This window comes from Dendrobates tinctorius, unplaced genomic scaffold (genome assembly GCF_039654945.1).
Source record: "Dendrobates tinctorius isolate UK_male_01 unplaced genomic scaffold, ASM3965494v1 ptg000065l, whole genome shotgun sequence".
Classification (NCBI taxonomy): domain Eukaryota; kingdom Metazoa; phylum Chordata; class Amphibia; order Anura; family Dendrobatidae; genus Dendrobates; species Dendrobates tinctorius.
Genome location: NW_027361733.1, coordinates 9,011,449 through 9,020,720, shown reverse-complemented (window position 1 = coordinate 9,020,720; position 9,272 = coordinate 9,011,449). Strand labels below are relative to the sequence as shown.

The window sequence follows — 9,272 nt, the reverse complement described above, 5'->3', positions numbered from 1 at the left end:
ACATAGTAACATAGTTTTGAAGGCTGAAGGAAGACCTTATGTCCATCTAGTTCAACCTATTTTTAGTGCAGCTGTTCTGCATTGTTGATCCTGGGGAAGGCAAAAAACCCACAGAGTAGAAGCCAATTTTCTCCATAGGGAAAAAAATTCCTTCCCCTAAGCTGGGTCAACCATCTACCTATAATATTCTGTTATTCGTAACCTTCTATACTGTTACTCACAAGAAAAGCATCCATTCCTTTCTTTCCCCACTTCCTCAGGAAGAGAATTCCAGAGCCTCACTGCTCTTACCGTGAAGAACCCTCTTCTATGCTGGTGCAGAAATTGTCTTTCCTCCAAACGAAGAGAATGCCCCCTTGTTCTTGTCACAGTCTTTGGTACAAACAGTTCATTGGAGAGATCTCTGTAATGCCCTCTGATATACTTGTACATATATATTAAGTCTCCCCTAAGTCTTCTCTTTTCTAGAGTAAATAGACCTAATTTTGATAACCTTTCTGGGTATTGTAGTGAACCAACTCCATTTATCATTTTAGTAGCCCGCCTTTGAACCCTTTCAAGTTCAGTAATGTCTTTCTTGAGCACCGGCGTCCAAAATTGCACCCAATACTCCAAGTGTGGTCTGACGAGTGATTTGTACAGAGGGAGTATTATGTTTTCATCTCGTGTCCCCAGACCTCTTCTAATGCATCCCATGACCCTATTTGCTTTGGTGGCAGCTGCCTGACACTGGGCACTCCAATTTAGCTTCTTATTGACTAAGATGCCTAAGTCTTTTTCCATGTCTGATTTCCCCAGCAGTTTCCCATTTAGTAAGTAATTACAGCATCTGTTTCTCCTTCCCATAGAAATACATGCAGCCGCAGCTCCAGTCCTGAGTGCCGGCGACAGTGTCGGGTGTTGATGCGAGAGACTCGTGCGAGTTCTCTCTCACAGCCAAACCAGATAAACATGTGTGTATTGTTGAGTGAAGTATTAACGGGTGTTACAGTAAAGGTGTTTATTATTAAAGTTACAGTGAAGGTGTTAGTATTAAAGTCAGCAAACATTACCGGTACATAACATTACAGGCACATAACATTACAGGTACATGTTACAGGTACATAACATTACAGGTCCATTTAACTTAGGGGCTTAAACCATTTCACCTTGACATGCCACACGTCCAATATCCAAAACAAAGTAGGCAGCAAATGTATCCCTCATTTGAGCAACTTCCACTGTAGTCCTCAGAGGGTGATCTTGGTAATCCTGCAATGTGGTATGAACAGGTTCGTCAAGTTCTAATTGTAGTCGCTCTTTCACCAGGATATAATTATGCAGAACACACGCTTTCACAACCTCATCAATTGTCTCAGTGTTTAGATTGATGGTTGTTCCCAAAATGCGCCATTCAGATACCAGCAATCCAAAGGCACACACCATATTTCTTCGTGTCCTTGTCGGTCGGAAATTGTAAATTCTTTTGGTGTGATTCAAGTCCCGACTTGAGTACGGGTTTATGAGGTTGGCACACATTTGAAACGCCTCATCCCCAACCACAACAAACGGCATTGGCGGCCCTTCAGTGTTCGGAAGAGGTCGTGGCTGTGGAAAATTGAAATCATTGCCATACAGACGTTGGCCCATGTCAGAGTTTTTGAAAGTCTGTGAGTCATTTCCTCGTCCAAATGAGCCAAAGTCCACAGCGACAAGTCAAAAGTCAGCATCTGCAATCACCATGAGAACAATAGAAAAATATTTTTTGTAATTGAAATACTTAGATCCACTTCCAGCAGGTTTCCTTCTCCGAATGTGTTTGCCATCCACAGCCCCCAAACAGTTTGGAAAATTACGAATATCCTGGAATTTTGCAGCATTTTCCAGCCAGAGTTCAGTTGTGGGTTGGGGAAGGAATTCTTCATGCATTGGAAATATCGAACACATGCGCATAAACAATGCAAACCCATGCAAAAACGCATACAAACGCATGCACACGCAGCATTTTTTGCCGTCATGCGTAAGATGATGCGGATAAAAAACACTGCGTAAACATGCGTTTTACATGCGTTTTTTCATGTGGATGATACGCTGTGGACTCAAACGCTAATGTGAACCTAGCCTAAGGGCTTTAAAATTTCATCCAGATTTGTGATCATTAAAGAATTAAAGGGAATCTGTCACGACATTTGACCTATCTATTAATATGAGCATAGAGGATATAGACTGCTGAACACAGTCATCCCTGTGTGTCTCATATCAGCTGTATTGTTCCTGAGAAATCATCTTTTATCACTTTATATAAATGACCACTTCCAGGCTCTGGGCGGATGGTGCCTGGAAGATAACTCTGCCTCCAGAGCTTATTTTAAATATAAGGGGGAGTTACCAGTGTAAAGTGACATTGTCGCTCTCTGCTCTCCTGATAACTGACACATCTGCAGGTTCCTCTCCGCTCCAGCTTCCATTTCACAGGCAGACAAGGCTGCAATATCGTTGCAATACAGCAGAGCTGAGAGAGAATCAAAAATGTGTTTGCAAGAAGACATTCCATTTCTCCTGTTCTGTGTTGGTTACTTGTCTCACACTGGGAGCACCTCCTTTATGTAAAATAATCTCTGGGGGCAGCGTTATCCTCCAGCCCCAATCGTCCCCATAGCTTGGAAGAGGTCATGTATATAAAGTGATAAAAGATTATTTCTCAACAACAACGCATCTGATATGAGACACACAGGGAGTACTGTTCGCAGCAGTTTATAGTCTGTATGCCCATATTAATAGTTTAGATAGGTCAAATGTGCTGACAGATTCCCTGTAACAGGTCATCTAAGTCAATGTGCTTTACTGAATAAGAAGCAGAAAATTAATAGCAGACACATTCAGTCTGACTTCAGTCTAAATTCAGCAACAGGTGTAAAATACAGATGATGTTATGTGCTGTTTGAAATGAAGACATGGGGTTGTTGTCTGGCAGTTGTGAATCAATACACTGACAGGTAACAATCACTTCAGTCATCAATCAGCAGTGTGACAGCCATCAATGTAAGTGCAGTGGTATTAACAGCCATCAGTCACTGCAATAGCAAAAACAGTCATCAGTCAGCACAATGTGAGTGACAGCCATCAGTTGCTGCAATGACAATTACAGCAGTCAATGCAGCACGAGTGACAACCATCAGTCAGCAAAATGTGAGTGACAGATATCAGTCAGCACAGTGTCAGTGACAGTGATCACTAACTGCAGTGCTAATAGCCATAATCACTGCAATGACAAGGACAGTCATCCATCAACGCAGTAGGAGCATGAGACATCAGTCAGCACAACGTGACAGCCATCAGTCAGCACAGTGTGAGTGACCTATCAGTCAGCTCAGTGCAGTGTGACAGCTATCAGTCAGTGCAGTGCGAGTGGCACACATCAGTCAGGCCAGTGCAGTGACAGCCTTCAATTAGCGTAGTGCAGTGTGAGTGACAGTCATCATTCAGCGCAAAGTGAGTGACAGTCAGTACAGTGCAGCATGAATGACAGCTATTAGTTGTGCAGTGCAATGTGACAGCCATCAGTCAGCCCAGTGTAGTGACAACCATCAGTTAGCACAGTGAGTGACAGTCATCAGTCAGCACAATTTGAGTGACAGCTATCAATCAGCACAGTGTAGTGTGAGTGACAGGCATCAGTCAGGACAGTGTGAGTGACAGCCATGAGTCAGCCAAGTGCAGTGTGAGAGCCATCAGTCAGGACAGTATGAGTGACAGCCATCAGTCAGGACAGTGTGAGTGACCACCATCAGTAAGGACAGTGTGAGTGACCACCATCAGTAAGGACAGTGTGAGTGACAACCAACAGTAAGGACAGTGTGAGTGACAGCCATCAGTCAGCCAAGTGCAGTGTGAGAGCCATCCTTCAGCACAGTGTGAGTGATAACCATCAGTCAGGACAGTGTGAGTGACAGCCATCAGTCAGCCAAGTGCAGTGTGAGAGCCATCCTTCAGCACAGTGTGAGTGATAACCATCAGTCAGGACAGTGTGAGTGACCACCATCAGTAAGGACAGTGTGAGTGACCACCATCAGTAAGGACAGTGTGAGTGACAACCAACAGTAAGGACAGTGTGAGTGACAGCCATCAGTCAGCCAAGTGCAGTGTGAGAGCCATCCTTCAGCACAGTGTGAGTGATAACCATTAGTCAGTGCAGTGTGAGTGCAGCTGTCAGTGAGCACACACAGTATATAGGGCATATGTGCACAGTCCCGGTTCTATCAGCCTCTCTCTTGCTGGGGGACTTTTCTCACCTCGCAGTTCTCTTCTGCTCAGGCCCCTCCTCGGAGCTCAATGATGGAGCCTCCCCCTCTCCTCAGCCTCACTGAGCACTGGCTCCGGCACTGCTAGCATCGCTTTCCCTGTAACCACCTGCACTGGGCGCACGGGCAATGTGTGCAGCCGCTGGCATCGGGAGCTGCCAGTCCTGAGAAGTAAGTTCGGCTGTGGACACGTGTTGCTCTGGTGGAGATCGCCTGCACTTGGGGCAAGGAGCAGCCCAGATTAGCGGTACCATGGGATGCCAGGCTCTAAATGCAGGTGGTTGGAGGGCATCAACTTATGCACAAATGAGGGGCAGGGACATGGGGGCTGGCAGGGTGGTCTGGGAACTTTAGTGCCAAGTTGGCACCTAGCAGCTGTGCGGTGCCAGGGACAGGTTGTGGCTGTGCAATCCACGGCGATCTGTCTCTGTAGCGCCGCCGGAAGGTGACTTTGTCCTCAAAGCAGGAACACTTGTAGTGTGATTCTAAAGGGCGAAATGGTGAGAATGGCGCCCCACCAAACAGATGGGAAACTTACAGACAGCTCATCCGATATGGCATCAAATCACTGGGCAAACCTCTAGCAGATGCCTCCTATGTCTTGCCAGAGAGATTCAAAGGTGTGAGACTGGGAGATTTGGCAGTGAAGCCCCGGGATCATACTGGGATTGTATAGAGAAGTCCCAGGAACAAACAGTGCAATACTGGGATCAAATAGTAAAGTGCTGGGATTGTGTATTGCTATACTGGGATTGTGTAGTGAATACTGGGATCAAATAGTAAAGTACTGGGAATGTGTATTGCTATACTGGGATTGTGTAGTGAATACTGGGATCAAATAGCAAAGTACTGGGAATGTGTATTGCTATACTGGGATTGTGTAGTGAATACTGGGATCAAATAGTAAAGTACTGGGAATGTGTATTGCTATACTGGGATTGTGTAGTGAATACTGGGATCAAATAGTAAAGTACTGGGAATGTGTATTGCTATACTGGGATTGTGTAGTGAATACTGGGATCAAATAGTAAAGTACTGGGAATGTGTATTGCTATACTGGGATTGTGTAGTGAATACTGGGATCAAATAGTAAAGTACTGGGAATGTATACTGCTGTACTGGGATTGTGTAGTGAATACTGGGATCAAATAGTAAAGTACTGGGAATGTATACTGCTATACTGGGATTGTGTAGTGAATACTGGGATCAAATAGTAAAGTACTGGGAATGTATACTGCTATACTGGGATTGTATAGTGAATACTGGGATCGCATGGTGCAATTTTGGGATCAAATAGTAAAGTACTGGGAATGTATACTGCTATACTGGGATTGTGTAGTGAATACTGGGATCGCATGGTGCAAATTTTGGATCAAATAGTAAAGTACTGGGAATGTGTACTGCTATACTGGGATTCTGTAGTGAATACTGGGCTCGCATAATGCAATACTGGGATCAAATAGTAAAGTGCTGGGATTGAATATTGCTATACTGGGATTGTGTAGTGAATACTGGGCTCGCATAATGCAATACTGGGATCAAATAGTAAAGTACTGGGAATGTATACTGCTATACTGGGATTGTATAGTGAATACTGGGATCGCATGGTGCAATTTTGGGATCAAATAGTAAAGTACTGGGAATGTGTACTGCTATACTGGGATTCTGTAGTGAATACTGGGATCGCATAATGCAATACTGGGATCAAATAGTAAAGTGCTGGGATTGAATATTGCTATACTGGGATTGTGTAGTGAATACTGGGCTCGCATAATGCAATACTGGGATCAAATAGTAAAGTACTGGGAATGTATACTGCTATACTGGGATTGTATAGTGAATACTGGGATCGCATGGTGCAATTTTGGGATCAAATAGTATAGTACTGGGAATGTGTACTGCTATACTGGGATTCTGTAGTGAATACTGGGATCGCATAATGCAATACTGGGATCAAATAGTAAAGTGCTGGGATTGAATTTTGCTATACTGGGACTGTGTAGTGAATACTGGGCTCGCATAATGCAATACTGGGATCAAATAGTAAAGTACTGGGAATGTATACTGCTATACTGGGATTGTATAGTGAATACTGGGATCACATGGTGCAATTTTGGGATCAAATAGTAAAGTACTGGGAATGTGTACTGCTATACTGGGATTCTGTAGTGAATACTGGGATCGCATAATGCAATACTGGGATCAAATAGTAAAGTATTGGGATTGTGTATTGCTATACTGGGATTGTGTAGTGAATACTGGGATTGTATATGCAATACTGGGATCAAATAGTAAAGTATTGGGATTGTGTATTGCAGTACTGGGATCATATAATGTAATACTTGAATCAAATAGTAAAGTACTGGGATTGTATAGTGAAGTACTAGATGCCTACAGTGCAATTCTGAGATTTTACTGGGATTGTAGATTTCAATACTGGGATTGTAAAGTAAAGTACTGGGAGTCATACTGGGATTGCATAGTGCAAAATGGGATCACACTGGAATTGTATACTGTAATACTGAGATTGTATCATGGAGTACTGGGATCATAAAGGGATTGTATAGAAGAGTACTGGAAAAACTGGGAGTGGGAATGTATAATGTAATCTTCGGACTGTACACTGAAGTACTGGGATTTAGTTGATAATGTATAATGAAGTACTTGGATTATCCTGGGATTGCATAGTATACTGTAGTACTGGGATTAATATATATCCTGTTGTTTATATAGCACCAACATGATCCACAGCATTGTAGAGATTGCCTTCACTGGTCCCTATTGATGCACACGATCTTTTCCCCTATATCCTAACCCCTTACACTAGAATCAGATTCATAGGACGCCTATACGCCTATACACCCACCAATATGTTTCGGAGTGTGACTGGAAATGAGTGAACCTGTAGGAAACCAATATAAACATTGGGAGAACATATAAACACTATGCAGATGTTGCCTTTGGTTGGATTCCAATCCAGGACACCGATTGTATAGAAGAATACTGGGATTCTTTTTGAATGGAATAATGCAGGAAGGTTTGTAGTGAGGCACTTGTGGGTTATTGGAATTATATACTTTAGTACTGTTAAGTAAAATGTAGCGACACTGGGATTATATAGTTACATCCTGGGAAGATAGTGAGACTTTAATAAAGTGGTATTATAATGTGCAGGAGGACTGTATGAATACTATGACTGTATATTGGAGGACTGTATGGATACTAGGATTGTATAGCAGAGAACTGTTTGGATACTAGGACTGTATAGCGGAGAATTGTATGGTTATTAGCATATATAGAGGATGAATGTATGAATATTGAGAGTGTATAATGGAGGGTTGTATGGATATGTCACGGTCGCGCCTTGGCAGGTTGGTGCGAGCGAGGGGGTTGTGGCCCACTGTGCCACAAACCAGACTACCCTGGAAGGGGTGTGACTAAGACAGCTACCTCGGTCTTCACTGGAGCCTCTGATGGTGAGGTCAGGCTTGTGTGGCTGGTAGCTGCCAGGTGCCACTCCAGGATAATGTCTGGCTGTGGCTGCTGATCCCACTGGGGAACAGGACACTAGGACAGGTGCAACTGCCAGACAGGCAGGTGAGCACGGCAGGCACGGCTGGTACCCTGTCAGGCAGTCACGGCTGAGACACAGGCGGGCAGCACTGCTGAGACACTGGCAGGCAGGTACCACTGAGACACTGGCAGGCGGGCACCGCTGAGACCCTGGCAGGCGGGCATGGCTGAGACACAGGGACATGGGCAGGAAGGAGTGGTGTATGGGACTAGCAGAGGCCTGTTCACACAGCAGGTGCAGGTACTGGTACTGGCAGGAAGGAATGTTGTATGAAGGAACAGATAGAGACCTGTTCACACAGGAGGTGAAGAACCGCAAGGCTGTGGTGAGGAGCTGCAGTTAACAGCAAAAGTCTCTGCAGCAGCAGAAGCAGAACCGCAAGGGTGCAGAGCCTCAAAAGTGCGGAGTACAGGCAGAGCCGCAAGAGTGCAGAGCAGGCAGCGCCACAAGAGTGCGGAGCACAGGCAGAGCCCCAAGAGTGCGGAGCACAGGCAGAGCCGCAAGAGTGCGGAGCACAGGCACAGTCACGAGAGTACGGAGCAGACAGAATCACAAGAGTACGAAGCACGGACCAAGCCGCGATAGAACGGAGCACAGGCAGAGTCACAAGAGTACGGAGCACAGGCAGAGTCACAAGAGTACGGAGCACAGGCAGAGGTAGGACTAAGTTTAGATAAGGTAATAGTACGAGACAACTTACAGGGACAAAGACACAGAGAGCCGGATATACTGCCTCCTGGTGGGCATAGAGGACACATGCAAGGCAAGGCAAGGAACGATAGCACAGGGATCAGGATATTCTGCCTCCTGGAGGGTGGACGGAGAGGTACAATTTCAAGGTAAAGAACTATAGCACAGGGATCAGGATATTCTGCCTCCTGGAGGGAGGATGGAGAGGTACAAGGCAAGGTAAAGAACTATAGCACAGGGATCAGGATATTCTGCCTCCTGGAGGGCGGACGGAGAGGTACAGAAACATGACTAGGAATCAAGACTCCAGAGAAGTCGAAACATAGGATAGGACCTGGCAACTCAGCAGCAAGACACTAACTGAATTGAGGTTTTACTCAGACAGCTACCACCGGATGGAGCTGCCCTAAGTACTAGAGGCGTCTTGGTAATTGGTCAGGGACACATTAGACAGGTGCACCCTGATTCCATAAGAACCAGAGAGTTCTGGCGCCGCCACCCTATGCACACAGCCAGGAAGCATGCGGAGAGCAGGCAGGAAGCACGAGGCACACAGCATGGACCCGGCAGCAGACAGAACACACAGCAAGGCCTGTAGCAGTGAGTAAGTTGGTGTGTGGGGGATGGGAGGCCATGCAGTGATGCCAGCAGGGTTGTTACAGGATACTATGACTGTATATAGGAGGAGAGTATAGATAAAAAGACTGTATATTGGAGGACTGTATGGA

At 45.3% G+C, this 9,272-nt stretch overlaps 1 protein-coding gene across 1 annotated transcript in view; it reads left to right on the top strand.

Annotated features, from left to right (window-relative positions):
• The first annotated feature begins 4,354 nt into the window (after positions 1 to 4,354).
• Positions 4,355 to 9,272, top strand: part of KCNG1 (potassium voltage-gated channel modifier subfamily G member 1) — a 166,959-nt gene continuing 162,041 nt past the window's right edge. The window contains exon 1 of the mRNA XM_073580611.1: positions 4,355 to 4,451. The gene's annotated coding sequence lies outside the window, so the exon portion shown is untranslated. The remainder of the gene's footprint in view (positions 4,452 to 9,272) is intronic.